Source organism: Microcaecilia unicolor, chromosome 6 (assembly GCF_901765095.1).
Source record: "Microcaecilia unicolor chromosome 6, aMicUni1.1, whole genome shotgun sequence".
Classification (NCBI taxonomy): Eukaryota; Metazoa; Chordata; class Amphibia; order Gymnophiona; family Siphonopidae; genus Microcaecilia; species Microcaecilia unicolor.
In genome coordinates, this window is record NC_044036.1 from 923,937 (window position 1) to 949,343 (window position 25,407).

At 46.4% G+C, this 25,407-nt stretch overlaps 1 protein-coding gene across 1 annotated transcript in view; it reads right to left on the reverse strand.

Moving 5' to 3' along the window:
- GPBP1L1 (GC-rich promoter binding protein 1 like 1) overlaps positions 1-25,407 on the reverse strand; it is a 115,850-nt gene that overhangs the window by 76,859 nt on the left and 13,584 nt on the right. The window contains exon 2 of the mRNA XM_030205717.1: positions 20,202-21,173. The gene's annotated coding sequence lies outside the window, so the exon portion shown is untranslated. The remainder of the gene's footprint in view (positions 1-20,201; positions 21,174-25,407) is intronic.

Consider the following 25,407-nt stretch of genomic DNA (forward strand, 5'->3'; position numbering starts at 1 on the left):
CGCAATACAATAAGACTTCCCTATGAAGAAAGACTAAGGAGGCTAGGGCTATTCAGCTTGGAGAAGAGACGGCTGAGGGGGAGACATGATAGAGGTATATAAAATAATGAGTGGAGTGGAACAGGTGGATGTGAAGCGTCTGTTCACGCTTTCCAAAAATACTAGGACTAGGGGGCATGCGATTAAACTACAGTGTAGTAAATTTAAAACAAATCGGAGAAAATGTTTCTTCACCCAACGTGTAATTAAACTCTGGAATTCATTGTCGGAAAATGTGGTGAAGGCGGTTAGCTTAGCAGAGTTTAAAAAGGGGTTGGACGGTTTCCTAAAGGACAAATTCATAAACCGCTACTAAACGGATTTGGAAAAATCCAAAATCCCAGGAATAACATGTATAGAATGTTTGTACGTTTGGGAAGCTTGCCAGGTGCCCTTGGCCTGGATTGGCCGCTGTCGTGGACAAGATGCTGGGCTCGATGGACCCTTGCTCATTTCCCAGTATGGCATTACTTATGTACTTATGTACTTAATAAATTCACCACCAACACACCTAAACTAAATCTACCAGTTTCAGACACCCTAAAAATTCTTGGAGTCACCATTCATCGACACCTAACATTTGAAAACCACGCGAAAAACATAACTAAAAAGATGTTTCATTCAATGTGGAAACTAAAAAGAATTAAACCATTTTTTCCAAGGACTGTCTTCCGCAATCTGGTACAATCATTAGTATTCAGTCATCTGGATTATTGTAACTCACTCTACGCTGGTTGCAAAGAGCAAATACTTAAAAAACTCCAGACAGCCCAGAACATGGCAGCCAGACTAATATTCGGCAAATCAAAATACGAAAGCGCGAAACCCCTACTAGAAAAGCTACACTGGCTCCCACTTAAAGAACGCATCACGTTCAAACTTTGTACACTAGTCCATAAAATCATCCATGGTGACGCCCCAGCCTACATGTCAGACCTAACAGAACTACCACACAGGAATGCAATAAAATCTTCTCGCACATTCCTCAATCTTCATCCTCCCAAGTGTAAAGGTCTGAAATACAAATTAATGCACGCATCTACCTTTTCCTATATGAGCACGCCGCTATGGAACGCATTGCCACGTAACCTGAAAACGGTCCATGAATTGACCAATTTCCGTAAACTATTGAAAACTTATCTGTTCGACAAGATATATCACAAAGATCAACACGTGTAACTGTACAATCTTTAATATATCCAGAAATGTCTTATAATGTCTCTTGCTTTAACACAATCATGTATTTCACCACCATTTATTTATTTATTTATTGTTTGCATTTGTATCCCACATTTTCCCACCTCTTTGCGGGCTCAGTGTGGCTTACAATAAGATATGAATAAAGAGAATACAGTTGTTACAAATTGGTAATGGGGGACGGATTCCAAGATGGCGCTGTGACCAGACGCACCCGGGTTTGCTCCTGACGAGGCTCTGAGTTCTTTCTTTCATCTGCGTCCCCGGACCTGTCTGACGTGATGGGAAAGCGGAGGGGAAAGGTGAAGGAATTCCCCTCAACTCCTGGTGCCTTTCCAGCGATGAAACAAACAACTTTACAGTTTCCGACGAAACAACCGGGACCTCTAAGTGCTTCATCTCCTTCTGCAACTCTCGACGCTTTGACGTCGATAGAGAGCGGAGACGGGGCTTCTCTGAGCCCTGTGGAACGTACGGCACCACGCCAGCCAGGGAGCGAGATTTTCGCAGCAGCCCAAGCAGCAACGGACACCGGAGTAGTGCAACCAGCGCTGCTTGAGGGGAGGTCTTCTGCGAATTTGAACGGGACTCAGGAACATTTTTCTACGGCCTCGCAGGCCTCAAAGGTATTACCCCAAGAAATTGTTGCCAAGCTATCCCGCCGGGAGATCTTATCCCGCTCCCCTCCATTGGCAAGTGGTATAATTAAACCTGCCGTTGTGACATTAGAGTCACTGTGGGACATGGTCTACAGCACGCATTCTTCCATGCAAGCTATGATTCATGAAAATGCTAACGATATTAAAGTTATTTCTCAAGCCGTTCTGATCCAAGCACAAGAGACTGCACAACAGTCCTCTAAGATAGGAAATTTGGATTCCAAGATACAAGAAATGGGGACTTTGGAAGTAGCCTTAGTTAAAGATAATAATTTCCTTAATAAACGTTTGGAATACCTGGAAAACCAGGTTAGAAGACTTAATCTAAGGTTCCTCAATTTCCCCAAGTCTCCACTAATTTCTTCTGTGGACATGGTTAAAAAATATATGAGTGAGATTCTGGGGATGGATAAGGAATCATTACCTCCTATCACACGTGCTCAGTACATCTGGAGCCCTAAGGGGAGGGATGGAGAGCCCCCCTTACCGGTAGTGAGAGAAGTTATGAACCTTACCTCCTTCCTGGAAAACTCATTGGAATTTATTACTCAGAGGACAACTATGCTGGTCACCTTTGTTTTGGAGCCAGACCGGAATGCTGTTTTAAGACTTTCATTAAGACACTTAGATAAACTGTTTATGGGCTCAAAAGTTAGAGTTTTTCCAGATCTCTCTAGGCAGACGCAGGTAAGGCGCAAGGCTTTTTTAGCCTTGCGCCCCAGAGCCGAGGCCGTGGGAGCAAACTTTGTATTGCGTTTTCCTTGTATTTGTAACATAGTGCTGGAGGGTAAACAATATCAATTCATGGACTCTAAACAGCTTATTGACTTTCTAGATGCAAGAATGGAAGTGAATGTTGTATGTCCTCCCTGAATAGCAGGCTGGAGGTTGACCTAAGAGGTGGCAGATGTAAGTTTTCTTTTATTTCCTGTTAGTTTCTCTAAATCTTGGAATCATATTTCCTTTCTGGTGGACGAAGTTGATATTTGTTTTATTTTCCTTGATTTACTGATTATGTAAATGTAATATGTATTTCATTGTCTCAATGTACTTGAGATTATATATAATAAAAAATTTGTTAAACTAAAAAAAAATAAAAATTAAAAAAAAACAAATTGGTAATGGGTTACATTGTACAAGTTATGCGAGATAATCGAATTATCATTAGGAATATCACAATGGGACATCAACAGGGAGACTTTGGGAGGAGACAATAGGAAGCTTAAGGGCAGTGTTAAGACATATAGGCACATGGTGTACCTATTCCTGTAAGTATATGTATGAGTAATGTGGAATTAGGGGGGATGAGAGATCATGAGTGGATGTGTGATGCATTGATGTAAGTGAGTGTAGACTCTATGTGTTTTGTTTTTTTCCGTAGATTGTCTCAAACAAATGGGTCTTCAGTAATCTGCGGAAGGATGCTTGTTCGTGGATCGCTCTTAAGTTGCATGGCAGTGAGTTCCAAAGCTGCATGCTCGTGTGAGAAAAGGTTGACGCGTGTAGCGTCTTGTATTTCACGCCCTTGAAAGTAGGGAAATGGAGGTTGAGGTATGTTCGGGAAGATCTCCTAGCATTTCTGGGTGGTAGGTCAATCAACTCGGACATGTAGGCTGGGGCTTCGCCGTAAATGATCTTGTGGACTAGTGTGCATACCTTAAAGGTGATGCGTTCCTTCAGTGGAAGCCAGTGTAGTTTCTCTCGTATTGGTGTTGCCCTTTCATATTTTGGTTTTCCGAAGATGAGTCTGGCTGCTGTGTTCTGGGCTGTTTGAAGTTTCCTCAGTGTTTGCTCTTTGCAGCCTGCGTATAATGAGTTGCAGTAATCCAGATGGCTGAGGACGAGGGATTGCACTAGGTTACGAAAGATGAATCTTGGGAAGAGTGGTCTTATCCTTTTCAGTTTCCACATGCAGTAGAACATCTTCTTAGTTGTGTTGTTTGCGTGGGTTTCAAGTGTTATGTGGCGGTCGATAGTGACTCCAAGGATTTTTAGCGTTTCTGAGATTGGAAGGTTTAGGTTTGGTGTGTTTATCGCGTTGAATTCGTTGGTGTTGTATTGGGAGGTGAGTACCAGGCATTGAGTTTTTTCTGCATTTAATTTCAGACGGAATGTGTCTGCCCATGTGTTCATGATGTGTAGGCTTTGATTGATTTCGTTGGAGATTTCTTTGATGTCATGTTTGAAAGGGATATATATATTGTCACATCATCAGCGTATATATGTGGATTGAGGTTATGGTTTGATAGGAGTTTTGCTAGGGGGATCATCATTAGGTTGAAAATAGTTGGTGAGAGGGGTGATCCTTGTGGAACTCCACATTCAGGTATCCATGCCTTGGACGTGGTTGAGTGTGATGTGACTTGATACGAGCGCAGGGTTAGGAACCCCTTGAACCAGCTTAGGACATTTCCTCCAATGCCGAAGTATTCAAGTATGTGTAGTAGGATTTCATGGTCGACCATGTCAAAGGTGCTTGACATGTCAAATTGTAGGAGGAGTATATTGTTCCCGGTTGCTATTATTTGCTTAAATTTGGTCATAAGGGTGACTAGTACTGTTTCTGTGCTATGGTTCGACCGGAATCCGGATTGGGCATCATGCAGTATTGAGTGTTTGTTTAGATAGTTTGTGAGTTGTTTGGTTACCATCCCTTCGGTTAACTTGGTTATTAGTGGTATGGATGCTACTGGTCTGTAGTTGGTAATTTCGCTCAAGTTTTTCTTTGTATCTTTTGGAATTGGGGTGAGTAAGATTTTTCCTTTTTCTTTTGGGAAAAGTCCATTTTGTAGCATGTAATTTACATGATTCGTTAGGTCAATTGTGAATTGTTGAGGGGCTGATTTCATGAGGCTGTTTGGGCATGCGTCTAGTTTGCAGTTGGATTTGGCATATTTTTTGAGAGTTTTAGAGATGAGGTCTTCTGGTAGTGGTTCGAACTCGGTCCAGGTTCTGTCTGCTGGGTGTGCTCCTTCTTCTGGGTCCAGACAGTCTAGAAGATGGCGTATTCTATGGGACTGGTGGGTATTTTGTGTCGTAATAGTATGATTTTCTCCTTGAAGTACTTCGCAAGGCTGTCGACGTCTGGTATATTTTTACCGTTATTTGTAACTGGTGTGGTATCTAGCAGTTTGTTCACAAGGCTGAAGAGTTTATGTGTGTCTTTGTAATTTGGTCCTATTATTGTTTTGTAGTGTTGTCTTTTTGTCTGTTTTATGGTGTATTTGTATTTTCTCCGAAGTAGTTTCCAGTCGTTTAGTGTTTGTTCGTCTTTCTTTTTGTTCCAAGCTCGTTCTAGTTTCCTGACTTGTGTTTTAAGTTTTTTTCAGCTCTTCGGTGAACCATGGGTTTGCTTTTTTCCTGTGTGATGTTCTGGTTTGGGTTGGGGCGATTTTGTCTAATGTTGTTGTACATAGCTCATCCCATTCTTGGAGGAATGTAACCCAAAACCCTCTGTCAAACCAAATGTATATTCTCTTCTATTTCCAGTATCCATGACATATTGTAAGCCACATTGAGCCTGCAAAGAGGTGGGATAATGTGGGATACAAAGGCAACAAATAAATAAATAAATAACTAAAATAAAGGGCACCTGGCAATCGGAACCATCCCCATTTTCTTGCTCAGAGCCAGAGTAAAGCCAAAACCCAGAAAATTATTCTCCCCAATCACTGCTCTCTAGGAGGGCTGCATTTTAATTGCACGATTGAAGGTATGTTATTTATTTATTTTTGCAGCTCCTTTGTGACTCTAAGCAAGTCCATTGCCCAAAGTAACAAAGAACTACAGTGGGAAAAAATAAATACTTCTAATCACGCAATTAACCACGATTACAAATTTTGGCTGAAATCCCGTGCCCATGCTGACTTCATACATTTCAAATTCTTGCTGACCTCCTTCCAGTCTGCTCTTTCACTTGCCAAATAGGACAGATTGTAAGCTCTATTGAGCAGGGACTGTCTCTCTGTGTCAGGTGTTCAGCGCGGCGTGCGTCTGGTAGCGCTGTACAAATGTTAATAATAATAATAATATTACATCCAGTTGACAAATTCTCTTGGCTCAAACCCTCGATGTCTCTTTGCCACACTGAACTTTCTCCTCAAAGTGCCTTCACCTCTAACTCCCCCTTCACTTTCTCCCCAGACTCTGGCTGAGTACTTTCATGATAAGATTCACAAGAATAAACATGAATTCTGAACCAAGTCACCTCCATCTCTCCTTCCCCGAGTCCATTCTCTCAACCCTCCTTCAACCCTTGCCTCCCTTTTCTTCCTTTTCTGAAATTACTGAAGAGGAAACTGCACATTTTCTTTTATCCTCGAAACTAACAAGCCACATTGAGCCTGCAAATAGGTGGGATAATGTGGGGTACAAATGCAATAAATAATAATAATAATAATAACAACTACCTGTTCCTCTGATCCTATTTCCATCCATCTACTTAGCACTATCTCTCCTACTGCATCCCTTTTATCTGTCATATCCTCAATCTTTCACTTTCCACTGTGACTGTTCCTGATGCCTTCAAACATGCCATAGTCACATCACTCCTTTAAAAACCTTCATTGGACCCTACCTGTCCAACTATCGCCCTATCTGCCTCCTCCTTTTCCTATCCAAGATACTTGAACATGCTGTTCACCGCCGTTGTCTTGACTTTCTTTCATCTCAAGCTATTCTTGATCCACTTCAATCTGGCTTTCACCCTCTTCATTCATCTGAAACAGCGCTTGCTAAAGTCTCCAACCTGTTCCTGGCCAGATCCAAAAGTCTCTATTCTATTCTCATCTTTCTTGATCTATCTGCTGCTTTTGATACTGGATCACCGCCTACTCCATTCCTTGATACGCTGTCCTCACTTGGATTTCAGGGCACTGTTCTTTCCTGGTTTTCTTCTCTCTCCCAGCGTACTTTTAGTATATACTCCTCTACTTCAATCCCACTGTCAGTTGGTGTACCTCAGAGATCTGTCCTGGAACCTCTTCTTTTCTCCATCTATACTTCTTCCCTTGGTACTCTGATCTCATCCTATGGTTTTCAGTATCATCTTTACGCTGACAACTCCCAGATCTACCTCTCCACACCAGAAATCTCAGCCGAAATCCAGGCCAAAATATCAGCCTGCCTGTCTGACACTGCTGCCTAGATGTCTCAGCGCCATCTGAAACTAAACATGACCAAGACTGAGCTTCTCATCTTTCCCCCTAAACCAACCTCTCCTCCTCCCCCATTCTCTATTTCTGTGTATAACAATCTCATCCTTCCTGTCTCATCAGCTCGTAACCTTGGGGTCATCTTCGACTCCTCCCTCTCCTTCTCTGCACATATTCAGCAGACTGCTAAAACCTGTCGTTTCTTTCTCTATAATATCAGCAAAATTCACCCTTTCCTTTCTGAGCACACTACCAGAACCCTCATCCACACCTCTCGCTTAAGACTATTGCAACTTGCTTCTCACAGGTCTCCCACTTAGCCATCTCTCTCCTCTTCAATCTGTTCAAAACTCTGCTGCACAACTTATATTCCGCCAGTGTCACTATGCTCATATTAGCCCTCTCCTCAAGTCACTTCATCGGCTCCCTATCCGTTTCCGCAAGCAGTTCAAAGGTGAAATTAGGCCTTACCTGCTAATTTTCTTTCCTCTAGACCCTCCAGACCGGTCAACTACTACTACTACTTAGCATTTCTATAGCGCTACAAAGCATACGCAGCGCTGCACAAACATAGAAGAAAGACAGTCCCTGCTCAAAGAGCTTACAATCTAATAGACAAAAAATAAATAAAGTAAGCAAATCAAATCAATTAATGTGAACGGGAAGGAAGAGAGGAAGGTAGGTGGAGGCAAGTGGTTACTGCACAAACATAGAAGAAAGACAGTCCCTGCTCAAAGAGCTTACAATCTAATAGACAAAAAATAAATAAAGTAAGCAAATCAAATCAATTAATGTGAACAAAAGGAAGAGAGGAAGGTAGGTGGAGGCGAGTGGTTACAAGTGGTTACGAGTCAAAAGCAATGTTAAAGAGGTGGGCTTTCAGTCTAGATTTAAAGGTGGCCAAGGATGGGGCAAGACGTAGGGGCTCAGGAAGTTTATTCCAGGCGTAGGGTGCAGCGAGACAAAAGGCGCGAAGTCTGGAGTTGGCAGTAGTGGAGAAGGGAACAGATAAGGTAAAATTATGTATAATCATACCTGATAATTTTCTTTCCATTAATCATAGCTGATCAATCCATAGACTGGTGGGTTGTGTCCATCTACCAGCAGGTGGAGATAGAGAGCAAACTTTTGCCTCCCTATATGTGGTCATGTGCTGCCGGAAACTCCTCAGTATGTCGATATCAAAGCTCCATCCGCAGGACTCAGCACTTAGAGAATTACACCCACAAAGGGACACTCTGCCCAGCTCACCACCGCCGAAACGGGGGAGGGGAATTAACCCAGCTCATCCCCACACAAGTGGGGGAGGGGAATCCGTCCAGCTCATCCCCGCGGAGCGGGGGAGGGACACCACACCCGCCGATGCGGGGGGATCTGGCTTATCCTGCAACCGCAACCGCGGGAGGAGCTGACTGACCCTAACACCGCCGAAGCGGGAGGGGTACAAAGCTGCCCTACAGCCGCACGAAGCGGGAGGGAGTGCCGGCAGAATTTTAAGTCTCAATCCAGCCCCGTAAAACGGAGGGGAGAGGAATGCAGCAGCTCACTGTAACACAAACTCGTCTTAACTCTTGAAGAATCCAAGTGAAAAAACTTGAACACGAAGTCTTTCTGAAGTAACTGAAGACTAAACTTGAACCTGAAATGCAACCAGAATAAAAACAGTACAGATATCTGGGAGGGGCTATGGATTGATCAGCTATGATTAATGGAAAGAAAATTATCAGGTATGATTATACATAATTTTACCTTCCATATCATCAAGCTGATCAATCCATAGACTGGTGGGATGTACCGAAGCAGTACTCACCCAGGGCGGGACATTGAAATCCCTGACCTCAACACTGAAGCTCCAAACCGGGCCTCCGCCCGTGCAGCCACAGTCAAACGGTAATGCTTGGAGAATGTATGAGCCGAAGCCCAAGTTGCCGCCTTGCATATCTCTTCCAAGGAGACGGATCCGGCCTCTGCCATCGAGGCCGCCTGAGCTCTCGTGGAGTGAGCCTTCAGCTGGATAGGCGGCACCTTCCCCGCGGCCACATAAGCCGCTGCAATGGCTTCCTTGACCCATCTTGCCACTGTAGGCTTAGCAGCCTGCAGACCCTTACGAGGACCTGCAAACAGGACAAACAGATGATCCGATTTCCGGAAATCATTGGTCACTTCCAAGTATCTGATGATGACTCGTCTCACATCCAGATATTTAAGAGCAGAGTACTCCTCTGGGTAGTCCTCCCTACGAAAGGAAGGGAGACAGAGCTGCTGATTCACATGGAAGCGAGAAACAATCTTGGGCAGGAAGGAAGGCACTGTGCGAATAGTCACTCCTGCCTCAGTGAACTGCAGAAAAGGCTCTCGACATGAGAGCGCCTGGAGCTCGGAAACTCTTCTGGCTGAAGTGATAGCCACCAAAAAAACTGCTTTCAACGTCAGGTCTTTCAGAGATGCCCTCGACAAGGGTTCAAAAGGCGGATTCTGCAATTCTCTTAGTACCAGGTTGAGATTCCACGCAGGCACCACTGAGTGCAGAGGAGGGCGCAGGTGATTAACTCCCTTGAGAAAGCGCACCACATCTGGCTGCGAAGCCAGGGAAGCACCCTTCAGGCGGCCCCTGAAGCAAGCCAGAGCCGCTACCTGGACTTTAAGGGAACTGAGCGACAGGCCTTTCTCCAGACCTTCTTGCAGGAACGCCAACACTGAAGAAATTGGAGCAGTGAAGGGAGAAAGAGAGCCTGCTTCACACCACGCTGCAAAGATACGCCAAACCCTGGCGTAAGCAGTAGAAGTAGAGCGCTTCCTCGCTCTCAGCATAGTGGCGATGACCTTGTCTGAGAAGCCCTTCTTCCTCAGACGCTGCCGCTCAATAGCCAGGCCGTAAGACCAAAGGGGGAGGGATCCTCCATCACCACGGGACCCTGATGTAACAGGCCCTGTTCCACTGGCAGTCGCAGAGGATCGTCCACTGAGAGCCTGATCAAGTCCGCATACCAGGGACGCCTGGGCCAATCCGGACCCACCAGGATTACCCTGCCGGGATGCTTTGCCACCCGGTCTAGCACCCTGCCCAACATGGGCCCGGGCGGGAACACATAGAGGAGCTCTTGTGTCGGCCACTGTTGGAGAAGAGCATCTACTCCCAGGGATCGAGGGTCCCGTCCTCTGCTGAAGAAGCGCGGCACTTGGCAATTGGCCGATGACGCCATCAGATCTAGGCTCGGCTGGCCCCAGCGCTTCGTGATGTCCAAGAACGCCTGAGCAGATAGCTGCCACTCTCCGGGCTCCAAGGTATGGCGACTAAGAAAGTCCGCCTTGACATTCATGACTCCGGCAATGTGGGCCGCTGAAAGCTGCTCCAGGTTCGCTTCCGCCCACTGGCAAAGATACATAGCCTCCTTGGCTAGAGGGGCGCTCTTGGTACCTCCCTGGCGGTTGACATAGGCCACAGCCGTGGCATTGTCCGACAGGACCCGTACAGGCTTCCACACCAGTACCGGGATGAACTCCAAAAGCGCCAACCGAATGGCTCTGAGTTCCAGGAGGTTGATAGACCACTTTGCCTCTGCAGGAGACCAGAGCCCCTGCGCTGTCCTTCCCAAGCAGTGGGCTCCCCAGCCCGACAAAGAGGCGTCCGTCGTGACGACAATCCACTCTGGGGTCACCAGAGGCATTCCCGCAGACAATTTGTCTGTCTGCATCCACCAGCTCAGCGCCTTGCGCACTGCTGGGTCCAAGGGAAGTCGCACAGCATAATCCTCCGACATCGGAGTCCAGCGCTGCAGCAAGGAGTGTTGAAGTGGTCTCATATGAGCCCTGGCCCAGGGCACTACTTCCATCGTGGCCGTCATAGAGCCCAACAGCTGCACATAGTCCCAAGCCCGAAGAGGAGAGGCTCCCAGGAACTGGTCCACCTGAGCCTGAAGTTTGACAATCCGATTGTCTGGCAGGAACACTCTGCCCACTTGGGTGTCGAATCGAACTCCCAGGTACTCCAGGGACTGAGTCGGGCGCAGCTGGCTCTTCTCCCAGTTGATGATCCATCCCAGGGAGCTCAAAAGAGCAACTACCCGGTCCACAGCTTTGCCGCACTCTGCATAAGAGGGGGCTCGGATCAACCAGTCGTCCAGATAAGGATGGACTTGTATCCCTTCCTTTCGTAGGAAGGCCGCGATGACCACCATTACTTTGGAAAAGGTCCGCGGAGCAGTAGCCAACCCGAATGGGAGGGCTCTGAACTGGAAGTGTCGTCCCAGGACTGCAAAACGCAGAAAGCGTTGATGAGGAGGCCAGATGGGAATATGCAGGTACGCTTCCTTGATGTCCAAGGAAGCCAAGAACTCTCCTGCCTTCACTGCCGCTATAACAGAGCGGAGAGTCTCCATGCGAAAGTGCCGCACTTTCAAGGCCCGATTGACCCCTTTGAGGTCGAGGATAGGCCGGACAGAACCTCCTTTCTTTGGTACCACAAAGTAAATGGAGTAACGTCCCTTGCCAAGCTGACTTTCTGGCACAGGAACAACCGCGCCCAGGCGGATCAGATTGTCCAAGGTCTGCTGCACTGCCACAGCTTTGACCGGAGACTTGCAGGGAGAGAGTACAAACCCGTCTTTTAAGGGTCGGCAGAACTCTAGCTTGTAGCCGTCTCTGATGACTTCCAGCACCCACGCGTCTGAAGTTATTGTGGTCCACTCGCCCAGAAACGAGGACAGCCGTCCTCCAATCTGCACTGGGGCGTGGACCAAGGCCCCGTCATTGGGTACGAGACCCTGGGGGAGGACCGGAGGAAGCACCTCCGGGACGGCGGTCTCTGCGAAAGGAATGCTGCTTGGGGGAGAAATTCCTCTTGAAGGAAGAGGGGGCAGAGGAACCCGACTTGCCCGGGCGGTACCGACGGGCTTCCTGCAACCGTCCTCTGGAGGTACCGGGACGAGTACTAGCCCGAGCCCTGACCTCTGGTAATTTCTTGCCCTTAGACGTGCCGAGATCGGTCACGATTTTGTCCAGCTCGACCCCAAAGAGCAGGTTGCCTTTAAAAGGCAACCTAGCCAGGCGGGATTTAGAGGCGTGGTCAGCAGACCAATGTTTCAGCCAAAGCCACCGCCGCGCAGAGATTGTCTGAGCCATGCCTTTTGCTGAGGCCCTCAAGACATCATACAGCAAGTCTGCCAAATAGGCTAAGCCCAATTCCAGGGCCGGCCAATCAGCCCTCAAGGAATGATCCGAGGGGGAAGCCCGCTGCACCATAGTCAGGCACGCCCTGGCCACATAGGAGCCGCAAACTGAGGCCTGCAAACTTAAAGCAGCCGCCTCAAAGGACGACCTTAAGGCCGCCTCCAATCTTCTGTCTTGGGCGTCCTTTAGGGCCGTGCCACCTTCCACCGGCAACGCCGTTTTCTTAGTCACCGCAGTGATTACAGAATCCACGGTAGGCCACAGATAGGCCTCACGTTCACTCACAGCCAAAGGATAGAGGCGGGACATAGCCCTAGCCACTTTAAGGCTCGCTTCTTGGACATCCCATTGAGCCGAAATTAAGGTGTGCATGGCATCATGCACGTGGAAGGTTCTAGGCGGGCGCTTCGTCCCCAGCATAATGGCAGAGCCAACAGGGGCTGAGGGAGAGACGTCCTCCGGAGAGGAAATCTTCAAAGTGTCCATGGCCTGTAACAACAGGTTGGGCAAATCCTCTGGGCTAAAAAGCCGCGCTGCAGAGGGGTCATCCGCTCTATCCGAGCGGGGATCCGTCTCCTCCAAGGAATCCGCAAAGGACCGTTGGGAGACCTCAGACACGCTGCCCTCATCTACATCGGAGGAGACAAATTCCTCCAAGGCCTGGGAATCAACCCGAGGGCGTTTACCTCTGGGAACCTCAACCTCTTTACCAGACGAGGGAGCAGGGGCAGCGTTGTGCATGAGGAAGGCCTGATGCAGCAGCAAAACAAACTCGGGGGAGAAACCCCCCAGACTGTGCACTTCCGCAGCCTGGGCAACAGCCCTAGACGCACCCTCAACCGGCGCTCGCAATAGCGGGGGAGAGACATGCTGCGCATCCAAAATGGCGTCCGGCGCGAAACTCCGCGAAGGAGCCGCGCGGGAAGAACGGCTCTTAACTTTAGCCGCTTCTGTGCCGTCGCCCAAATTAAGGGCGTTCATGGCATTAATGTCTCCAACCTCAAGGGCGGCCCAAGAAGAAGCCGTCCGAGCCGCGTGGCCGGCCAAGATGGCGGAGGCGAGGAGCGGGGGATGGGCGTTTATGCCGGGAAAAACCGCCACGCCGGAGGAAGGACCGGGACATTCATCGGTCACGAAACTGTCACCCAACAAGGGCGAATCAGGCTTTAAGACCCCCGCATCCCCTCTAGAAGCGCTCAAGCGACCCGGGGAGCGACCCTTTGCGCCCTCGCCCTCCGACGCCATATGCCACGAGGAGAAGAATCGGGGAACCCCCTGCCCGCTATAAAAAGGTAAAAATTACCTGCTGTCCGCTCCGAGTTGTAACGACCTGGTGTCCCAGTGAGTAGCTGCAATAGACGCTTAAATAAACATCGAAATAAACGCCTTTAAGGACGTTCAAAATTTTTTTTTTTTTTTTTTTTTTTTTAACGGAGCCAGCGGGAGGGGGGAGAAAAGGAGGGACCTGGCACCACCAGGTTTGCACTTGCTCAAAAGAGCCCTCAACCCCAGGCACTCAACAAAACCTAAAAATTAGGCTTGGAGGCCTAGCCAGAGCTGCTGCTGTGTGTGACCACCACCTGCTGAGATAGAGAACATACTGAGGAGTTTCCGGCAGCACATGACCACATATAGGGAGGCAAAAGTTTGCTCTCTATCTCCACCTGCTGGTAGATGGACACAACCCACCAGTCTATGGATTGATCAGCTTGATGATATGGAAGAAGGATTTATCCATGGAGCGGAGTGCACGGGAAGGGGTGTAGGGATGGACGAGTGAGATGCTTAGGTTATGCTTGCCTACCAGCAGAGGGAGACTGAGAACACTAACTGCAAACTATGTACATATAACCTGTGCCTAGCCATATATATCCAGTATACGCTTAGCAAAGCAGAGAAAAAAACAAAACTCTGAAACCAGAAATCCCCGTACCTGGAAAACCAACAGTGTGCTAAGACAGACAGAACGCCAAAGCGCCCAGCTCTGTACTGTCTTAGAGACAAAAAAGTTCTCTTTGATCGCACTAAACCTTAAGTGAATAGTCATAGCAGAACACCACTCAAAAATACTTCTGATAATAAACAGGGTGGGCTCTTGACCGGTCTGGAGGGTCTAGAGGAAAGAAAATTAGCAGGTAAGGCCTAATTTCACCTTCCTCAGCAACCCTCCAGACCGGTCAAGACGCTTGGGAAGTACCAAGGCAGTAGAAAATTAAGGGTGGGACCCTCGAAGAGCAGAAGACAACACAGCCGCTCCAAACCGAGCATCCTCTTTTGCCTGAACATCAAGCCTATAATGCTTCATAAAGGAATGGATGGACAAACACGCCGCTACCTTACAAATCTCCTGCAGAGGAATAAAACTACTTTCCGCCCAGGAAGCAGCTACCCCCCCTGAGTAGGGTGTGCCTTCAGTAACGAGGGAACTGTCCGGCGCTTCAACAAATAAGCCGAAGCAATGGCCTCCTTTAACCATCTAGCCAGCGTTGCCTTGGAAGCCGCTTCACCTTTCTTGGGACCACCAAACAAAATGAACAACCTATTCGATGCGTGAAATTCTTGAGTTCTACTCAAATACGACCGCAAAATGTGCCGCACATCCAACTTAGCCAAACGACTTTCAGAGGAATCCCCGGCACGATCACCTAACACTGGTAACGAAATCACCTGGTTTACATGAAAGGAAGACACCACCTTAGGAACAAAAGAAGGAACCGTCCGTAAAGTCACTCTCTCTTTAGCAAAGGACAGAAAAGGCTCCCTGCAAGACAAGGCCTGAAGTTCTGAAATTCTACACGCCGAAGAAATGGCCACCAGAAAAACTGTCTTCAAAGTAAGGTCTTTACATGTTATGGAAGCCAAGGGTTCAAACGGAGGTCCCACCAGAGCCTCCAAGACAAAATTTAAGTCCCAATGCAGAACCATCAGACGACGAGGAGGCTGGAGCAACTTCACTGCCCTCAAGAACCACCCCACGTCCGGAGAAGCCGCCAAGGATACTCCCCGAATCTTTCCTCTGAAACAAGACAAAGCTGAAACCTGCACCTTCAGGGAAGAGAGCGAGAGCCCCCTGTCTAACCCGTCCTGCAGAAAATCCAATACTTCCACCACCGAAGTAGGTAAAGGGACATAGTCCCGCTCCTGACACCAATTCTCGAAAATGCGCCACACTCGCACATACACCAAGGAAGTAGACTTCTTACGAAATCGCAACATCGTATCAATCACCCTGGCCAAAAAACCTTTCTTCCATAATCTGTGCCTTTCAAGAGCTAAGCTGTAAGCAAGAATGGAGAGGGGTCGGCCATCTCGATCGGCCCCTGAACCAGTCTCACCCGAGGCCCCAGGGGAATCGGATCCTGTACTAACAAACGCATCAGATCTCCGTACCACGGACGACGAGGCCAATTGGGCGCAATCAGAACCACTAAACCCGAATGATGACCGATCCGCTGCACCACTCGGCCCACCAGCGGCCACGGCAGAAACACGTAGAGCAACTGCTGAGTAGGCCACGGAAGGATCAACGCGTCGATGCCCTCGGCTCGAGCATCTCTTCGACAACTGAAAAACCGAGAGACTTGCGCATTGTCGGCCGACGCCATGAGATCCAACACCGGTCGACCCCACTGCAACACTATCCGCTCGAACACGGAGGGATGGAGAGCCCACTCTCCGGGATCCAACGTGTGCCTGCTTAGATAATCCGCGCTCACGTTGTCCACCCCTGCCACGTGCCCCACCGAGAGGCTCTGAAGATGATCTTCTGCCCACAACAGCAACTCTGCCGCCTCTACAGCTAACCCCGGAATCTTCGTTCCCCTGTCGATTTACATAAGCGACGGCCGTGGCATTGTCAGAAAGAACCCTGACTGCCTTCTAGAAGACTCTGAAAGGACCGAAGAGCCAACCGAATTGCTCGCGACTCCAGGCGATTGATGGACCAACACGCCTCCTCCAACGTCCAAAGTCCTTGGGCCACCTGCCCCAGACAATGCGCCCCCCAGCCCGTCAGACTCGCATCCGTCAGCACCACTCAATTCGGAGTCTCTAGCGGCATGCCCTTCGCTAGGTTCGGAGAGTGGAGCCACCAGCGGAGGCTGCGACGAGCAACCTCCAGCAGAGACAGCCTCTCCTCCAAACACTGGGACTGAGGGGACCAACAAGAAAACAAAGCTCCCTGCAACTGTCTCATAGGGGCCCTGGCCCAAGGAACTACACCTCTATGGTTGCCGCCATCAGCCCTAGTACCTGAAGATACTCCCGCACCGAAGGCGCCCTCTGAGCTCGGAGCTGACGGATCTGAGCCTGCAGCTTGGAAATGCGAAGAGCTGTCAAAAACACCTGGCCTCTCTTCGTGTCGAAACAGACTCCCAGATACTCTAGGGACTGCGACGGTACTAGGTGACTCTTGGCCAGATTGACAACCGAGCCCAGCGACTGCAAAAAGGTCACCACCCGGCCGGTGGCCTCCTCGCTCTCTGACTTTGTTTTGGCCCGAATCAGCCAGTCGTCTAGATACGGATGAACCAAAATGCCCTGCAACCGCAGAGCAGCCACCACAACCACCATCACATTGGGAAAGGTGCGCCGAACGGACGCGCACAAAACTGAAAGTGTCTCCCTAACACCACAAAATGAAGGAAACGCTGGTGGCCTCTAGGATGGGGATGTGCAAGTAAGCCTCTGTCAGATCTAAAGAAGTCAGAAACTCCCCTTCCTGCACCGCTACAATGACTGAGCGTAACGTCTCCATCCAAAAGGAAGGAACCTTTAGAACTGCACTGACCTTCTTGAGGTCCAAAATGGGCAGAAAAGAACCCTCTTTTTTGGGAACCACGAAGTAAATGGAGTAACAACCCACTCCTCGTTCTCCTGGAGGAACAGGCACTACCGCTCCTAAACCGATCAGACTTGAAAGAGTATCTCACACCGCTCTCGTCTTGCTCCTTGAATGACAAGGAGACACGAGGAAGAAATCCGACAGAGGACCGTCGAACTCTAGTGCGTACCCATCTCGCACTATCTGCAGCACCCACTGGTCTGACGTGATCTGGACCCACCTCTGCTAGAACAAGCGTAAGCGATCCCCCACGCGAACCAGAGGCTGGGTCCCCAAACCATCATTGCGACACACGGGACGGCCCGGTCGCTCCCGAAGAGGAATCTTGCCCTCCACGGCGGCTACCTCGAAAGGACTGGGTTCTCTGAAAAAAACGACCCCTAGTCCCACCAGACGACCTACCAGGCCAATATTGCCGAGCTTCACGAAACCGTCCGCGCACCACAGACCTCTTAGAAGCCTTAGGACGAAGCTCCGGAAGCCGATGAACCTTAGCATCACCAAGACCCCTAACCAACTTATCCAATTCCTCCCCAAAAAGCAAAGAACCTTTAAAGGGGAGCGAACAAAGTTTTGCCTTGTAAGCGGCATCTGCAACCCAGCCCCGCAACCACAGGGCCCGTCGCGCTGCCACCGCTAGGGTCATGTTCTTGGCCGAAGCCCGCAACAAATCGTATAGCGCATCTGCCAAGAGGCATGACCCCATCTCCAACTTTGCCAAGTCCTGAATTAAGGAGGCCCTATCAGCCTGCGGGCTATCTAGGAGCCACTCAGCCCAACTGAAACACGCCCGAGCCACCAGACCTCCACAAACCGACGGTTGCAACGCCAAAGCAAACAAATCAAAACTGCGCTTCAGAAAAGTCTCCAGTTTCCTGTCCTGAGGATCCCGCAACGCAGCCCTCCCCATCCACAGGAATTGCTGTAGCCTTAGTCACTGCCGTCACCACGGCATCCACAGTCAGAGGCTTAAAAGAATCTCTATCCTCCTGCGGAAGGGGGTAGAGCTTAGCCATAGCCCGAGCTACTCTACACTGAGCTTCTGGCGAATGCCACTCCTGCGAAATCATTTCTCTGAGATCCGCATTCATAGGAAAAGTACGAGATACCCGTTGGATCCCCTTAACCAGTGGATCCTGCTTCTCGTCTGCTAACGGAGCTGCCGCCGGATCAAACTTGAGGGTCGCAGACACCTGCTCAATAAGGTCCGACAATTCGTCCCTGTGGAAAATGCGCACCACCGAAGGGTCCTCCCCAGGCAGCACAAGCTCCTTATCTCGACCAGCCAACGATCCCTCATCCTCCTCCAGGGGACTAAAGTCGCCCTCCGAATCCGGAGGAGAAAAACTCTCTAAGTCCTCAGACCACTCTACACGTGGTCTCTTAACGCTAGCCCCACCCGTCCCAAGACTAAGAGGCTCCGCTTGCGTCGGCCCCGCCTGCCAGGCCTGGAATAAGCTCCAAATAAATTCCGGAGGGAATCCCATCCTGCCAGAGGCGTCTCCCCCCTCCCCCCCCCCCCGAAAGGCCTGAAAACGGGCTGCCCTGAGGTCCTCCGACCATCTCCGGGCCTTGCGGAGCCGAATCGAAAATGGCAGCGGTTCCCGCCAAAATCGGGACCACCACTGAACCGCCAGCCTGAGAGCCAGCCGCGGGGACCTCCGCCGCTAACACCGGCGGCGCGGAGGCTGGAGACTTGGGTTCCCCACAAAAACGGCAGGAACCGCCAACCGAGTCGACACCCCAACGCGCACAAGACCGGCACCAAATCCTACCAGACCGGACAAGCTGCACAGGCTGCCTGTCTACCCTCTGCTGAGACTAAGAAAATACTGGATATAGATGGCTAGGCACAGGTTATATGTACATAGTTTGAAGTTAGTGTTCTCAGCCTCCCTCTGCTGGTAGGCGAGCATAACCCAAGGGTCTTGACCGGTCTGGAGGGTTGCTGAGGAACTTCTCTTATTGACTTACAAGTGTATCCACTCTGCAGCTCCTCAGTACCTCTCCACTCTTATCTCTCCCTACACTCCTCTCCGGAAATCCATTCACTGGGTAAACCTCTCTTATCTGCACCCTTCCCCTCCGCCGCTAACTCCAGACTACGTTCCTTTTATCTTGCCGCAACATATGCCTGGAATAGACTTCCTGAGCCGGTATGTCAAGCTCCATCTCTGGCAGTCTTCAAATCTAGGCTAAAAGCCCACCTTTTTGATTATGCTTTTAACTCCTAACCCTTATTCGCTTGTTCAGTGCCCATGTTTTAACATTCCCACCTTAGTAATATCCCTTATCTCTTACTTGTCCTGTTTGTCTGTCCTAATTAGATTGTAAGCTCTGTCGAGCAGGGACTGTCTCTAAGTTATGTCCAGTGTACAGCACTGTGTATGTCTAGTAGCGCTATAGAAATGATTAGTAGTAGTTAATCAAAACACAGCCCTAAAAAAATTAAAGAATAAAAAATAATGAAAAGATAAGAAATACAAAACATAAAGAATCTAAAACAGCCTTACGGTTTTCAGAGCCTACATAACAGAATAAAACTGAAGCTATATATACACATCTCTCTGTATGGCCCATGTGTGCAATACTGGGAGAAGGGATTCATAATTTGGTTTTATAAAGCATCATTAAAATAAATACCTCATTTTAACTAGGTCCATTTCCTCCAAAAGGCTACCTATATAGGAAGTATAGAAACTAGCATGTTTCTACATCTAATAGATGCCTTACCACCTCAATGGCATGTTCTTCCAAAAGAGAGAAAAAAAACAATGCTGCTCATGTCATCGACAATTACCTTTGGTTAGACTGAAGCACAGGACAATAAAGTGACTTGTCCAAGTTTAGAGAGTCAGCGAAACTCAGGACAAGAACTTTTATTCCACCTTTCCTGACAAATTTATGAGTTTGATTTTGACAAAACCAGATACTTCCAGCTAAGTGCTGGATACCACTCCATATCAAAACTCTTTCAGATATCAATTCTGGATATTAATGAAGGCTGACTGTAGTATTCACCACCCTTAGACCACATTATTTCCTGCACAATGAAGCTCAGTGGTTACAGCAAAGAAAGAAAAATAAATGACATCAGCGTAACCCACTTTGCAATGAAACATTATAAAGCTAACCACTTACCCTGAGTCTGGCTTCTGTGGTCCAGCTCCTCCTGCCTTTCTTTTATCCAGACAGGATCTCGTTCGTCTTCAAGATTTTTCTTTTTCAAGATGGAACTGTGCTGAGGAGAGTAAAACTGAAAGGCCTGGTCTCTCCTGCTGCAGCAGGTGCAGCACCAAGTGCCAGCAGTGCCTCTTGACTCCCTCAGCTGCTCATCCTTCACTCTTTCTGTGCCTTCACTGCAGAAAAATATACCTATGAAGGTAACAGCTAACATAAAAAAAAAAAAAGGAAGTGCCACGTTCACCTCATGAAGTCTGTTGCTTGCAGTTGTGCTCAGGAGACAACCTACTAAGTCACATTACATCAAAGTTTTCTGGACAATGGGAGACCCATTCAGTGCTTCATTATGCCTGCACCCCAAAGGGGAGATATGTGTGCACACAGGATACCCTTTCTCACAAGTATACTTTATTGGCATTAGTTTGAAAATACTACAGGCACAAAAAATAAAATGAAAGATGTAATTCCAAAACTGTCTACAACATGATGCAATGGGTTTTCTAAGATGTCATCTTGTTCCAGCTGCCACAATAGCAAGGATGAACACTCCTCAAAACAAGAGACAAAATAGCAAAAATGGTACCACCCAGAATCAGATACCACTTGAAAGAGATTTGCTATTTTATGACACAAGATAGAAAAAAAATTAAAGGGTGCCAGGTTCTATAGTCACAGCTTGAATTTCCTTCCACCCACTTCAGAATTCACAGGGTGGCTGTCACAGAATCCAACAATAAAAAAGACTGTATTACAATAATGACCAGTGGAAAAGGGAATTTCTTTTGCAGAGTTTATGGTTCTCTCTCTTTAGCTGTGAGGGGAAAAGACAGGATCACTTCTTTCATGGATGGTCCTCTGAGAAAGGATCACTATCTGGTCTCCCACATCTCATTCCTCTTATGAAAGGCTCTTATACAGGAAAATGTAAACCTGCAAAGAAATAGAAAACTATTAGAGGAGACAGATACATCTTCAGAGGTTATACAAAAAAGGGATCACCAATTCTGTCTATCAGGCTTCCTGGGCTTTCCTGAGAGTTTATTTTTAGTTTAATAATAAAGGAAGATAGCTGATCAGAACAACAGGGTTTGGATGGGTTATATTCAGATACTTAAGAGGGCAGGAGAAAACTGAAAACTGTGCAACTCTCCAGATAATTATCCCTACCAGCACTGGAAGCTTTATACTTTCCTCCTCTTCCAGCAGGAGTTACTGATTTTCTTACTTGACAGAACCTCTAAAGGGACTCAGGAATGTGGCTGTGGTGGCTCAAAAAGCCAGGCCAGGGTTGTTGCAAGTAACAAAGGAGAGCAAACACCTTAATTTAAAAAACAGAGATAATTTATTGGAAAGATTATTGCCTAGCACAGCAAATTTTCATTAGCCAAATGCCATTCTACAAGGTATGAAAGACTGGTTGCTCCCTACAACTATATAAACAACTGCTTTAAATAATAAACATTACTCCCTTTCCAGTAAACACAAAGCCAAGTTCTTAGGTGATGGCTCTTAGTAAATCTACTGACACTGACTCTGTAGGAAGCTCTTTTCTAATTAACACAATAGTAACTTCTGCACATTGTTACTTGGTGGTTGGATTGCAAGCACATTTCATCAGAACAGTATTAATGTCACTAGACTTGGCAAGCACTAAATGCAAACACAATCATACATAATCTATGCAGAAACACACTTCACACATTTCCAAACAAAAAAATATCCCTAAAGTTTTAGTTATTTAAAAGTTCCCATTAGCTATCCTCCCATTATATATATATATATATATATATATATATATATATATATATATATATATATATATATATATATATATTATTATTTATTTCCAGCAGGAACATTTCATTAAACGTAGCTGAGAAAATGCTAATAATAGAAGAAAAAACTGAAAAATAAGCTAAACAATTAGAAAGTGTCTTTCTAAGGATGCCAACCTAATTCTACAGATACAAAAAAGCTAATCAAGAAATGCAATTCCAATCCCTCTTAATTCCAGATATAAATTAACAATTATTCATCTTGACAAATTACGACTTTAAAGTTTTTCAGTGGTGGTGGCAATTATAATGGGGAATTCTTTCCAACCTCTCTGTATGCGTGTTCGTGTGGGTGCACAATTATATGTGTGCTGGGTGTCTATGCACGAGTGGCCGTGTTAGTCTGAAAAGACCCTAAATTAGGATAGTCCATTGTATTTATATCCCGCATTATCCCAAACAAGATTGAGTTCAATGTGGCTTACAATAAACAGTATAGGATACATCACAAAGAATAATGCATAAGAAAGTAATTTGTTGTAAGAATCCATTTTTACAATGCAGTATCATAAACATACTGGGATAGCTATGGATGTTTAATAATTAGAAAATCTATTATGAATGAGAAATTGTACATGAAGCAACGAGAAGGTAAATGGTAAATGAGTAATGTCCAATTCAGGTAATAATTAGTTGTTTGCGATATGGTTGTTCTTTTATGAGGGTTTGTTTGAATAGGTAAGATTTGAGGATTTTGCGGAATCTAGTATATGCCTGTATATTTCTTATTTTGGGTGGGAACAAGTTCCACCATTTGGTTCCCAGGTAAGTGCAGTCTACAGAGTGGACAGTTTTGTAATTACTTTATTGCAATTTGGGAGGTGTAGTCTGAGATAATTTCTTGCCTCACATTTAGTGCTTCTTTGAGGTAAGTTTATTAATGGTACCATATAGTCTGGAGCTCTGCCATTTAGAATTTGAAAGATAAATGTATATGATTTGAAGGTAATTCTCGCTTTCACGGGAAGCCAGTGTAATTTGATTAATAAAGGGGAGGCACTTTCAAAACAAGAGATTTTGTATATGAACCTGGCTGCAGTGTTTTGAGCCGTTTGGCATTTTTTCCAACACGTACTCCTTACAGCCAGCATATATGGCATTACAATAATCGAATTGTGATAACGTTAACGATTGTACCAATAGTCTGAATGTTTCTGTTGAGAAATAGGGTCTGATCCTTTTCAGTTTCCAAAGAGACCTAAAAGATTTTGTGATTACTGAGGAAACTTGAGTATCAAATGTTAAAAGTTTGTCTATAACCAGAGCTAGAATTTTCCGATTATTGTCAATGCGGAATGAAGTGCTGTCAATTGTGAAACTATTCTAATCGTTTTGGTCAGATAGGTTGGTAATGACCATGAGTTTAGTTTTTTCTTTATTTAGCTTTAGTTTGGATTTAAGCCAAGTTTTGCCTTTTGTAAGATGTCTTTAATGTTCTTTTTGAAGGTTAAGTATATGGTAACATCATCAGCATATATGAATGTTTTCAATCCTGCTGTTTCTAGTCTGTTGCCTAGTGGTGACACCATTACATTAAACAGAATGGCCGATAATGGAGAGCCCTGAGGGACACCACAGTCCGGTGACCAAGGAGAGGATAAGGTTCCTTTGTAAGATCTTAATTTCAGGAATCCTTGAAACCATTTGTGGACTGTGCCACATATACCAAAGTTGTCTAGTATGTTTAGTAGATTATTATTTATTTAGATTTTGCTCACACCTTTTTCAGTAGTAGCTCAAGGTGCGTTACATTCAGGTACTCTGGATATTTCTCTGTCCCAGGAGGGCTCACAATCTAAGTTTGTACCTGAGGCAATGGAGGGTTAAGTGACTTGCCCAAGATCACAAGGAGCAGCAGTGGGAACATTGGCATATAAGCAACCATCAGCTGGAAGATCTAAAATTTGTGGTAATAAAAGCTTTGGAAACCCGCCGAGGTAATGACAGTGCTCAGTACTTATGGTACCTTGAACAAAAATGGATATTTAATTGGAAGACTGTGGAACCTAAGGGACCAAATGAAGAGGTGGGGTGGCTTTTCCTTTGATGATCGGGTTCTAAATATCAATAAAAGATCTTTCTTATCTGACCACACCCATCCGACACAGACCCTGCCCTGTGGGAGCTTCAAATGGGCTGCCAAGGTAACCTCCTGGTTAGGGATGGCATTTTTCGTCAGTTGAATAAACTACTAAGATGTTTCCTGTCTGCTTTCCCTTTCATAGGTGTTTGTTGATGTATACAATTATTGGCAGTTTTTTAAGATTTGACAACATAAAATTATTGAAATTAGAATAATCATTTTATAATTCACAGGGGCTTTGGCAGATTATTTGGAAAATCGTGCTTTATTGACTACCTTCAAACAGCGACATACGAAACATGGTCCATGTCGGGATTATGATCTACTACATCGAATGTACTACACACATCAAACTGCATTATTAAGATCTTAGACTCCATGCTAATTTCTTTTTTGAGATTTGATACTAGGGTAGTAAGGAAAGTCTTGGTGCTACAGCATGGTCTGAAACCTGATTGCGATTTGTATAGTAGGGAGAAATGTGAAAGGTAGACCATAGTTTGTGCTGCTACTATTCCTTCCATCACCTTTATCATCAAAGGAATGGAGGCTACTGGTCTGTAGTTTGTTACTTCAGTTCTGGTGATTGAACTGTTTTTTGGTATTGGTGTTAGGATAATAGAACCTTTATTATCAGGGAAAGTGCCGTGAAATAGTAGGAAGCAGATAAGCTGCTGAAGCAGATTGATGAATATATTAGGAGCTTCCTTCATAAGTTAACTAGGACAAGAATCTAGTATACATTGTGAGTTTGAATATGTTAGGAGGTAATGTTTTACTGTGTCATGGGTTGATAGTTGGAAGGAAGACCAGATTCTGTTGGTGACTATGCCTGTATGTGTCTGACTGTTTTTTGTAAATATCTTGATGGTTGACTTTTAGTTTGAGGACTCCTCTGATTTTAACAATTTTTTGTTCGAAAAAAGTAGCCAGTTGCTCTGCTGTTGGTGGAGACTCTGTGGTTGTGGTTATTTCTTTTGTGGATAAGGATTTTATCAGATTGAAAAGTTTATTTTATTAAGGAAATTACCACCGATTATTTTGTTATAGTATTGAGCTTTTGCAATTTTGATCTCATTTTTATATGTTTTCATGGCAATTTTCCAAGTTAATTTGTTTTCATTTGATTTGTCTTTAGCCCATTTTCTTTCCAGTTTTCTGAGGAGTGGCCTAGTGGTTAGGGTGGTGGACTTTGGTCCTGGGGAACTGAGGAACTGAGTTCGATTCCCACTTCAGGCACAGGCAG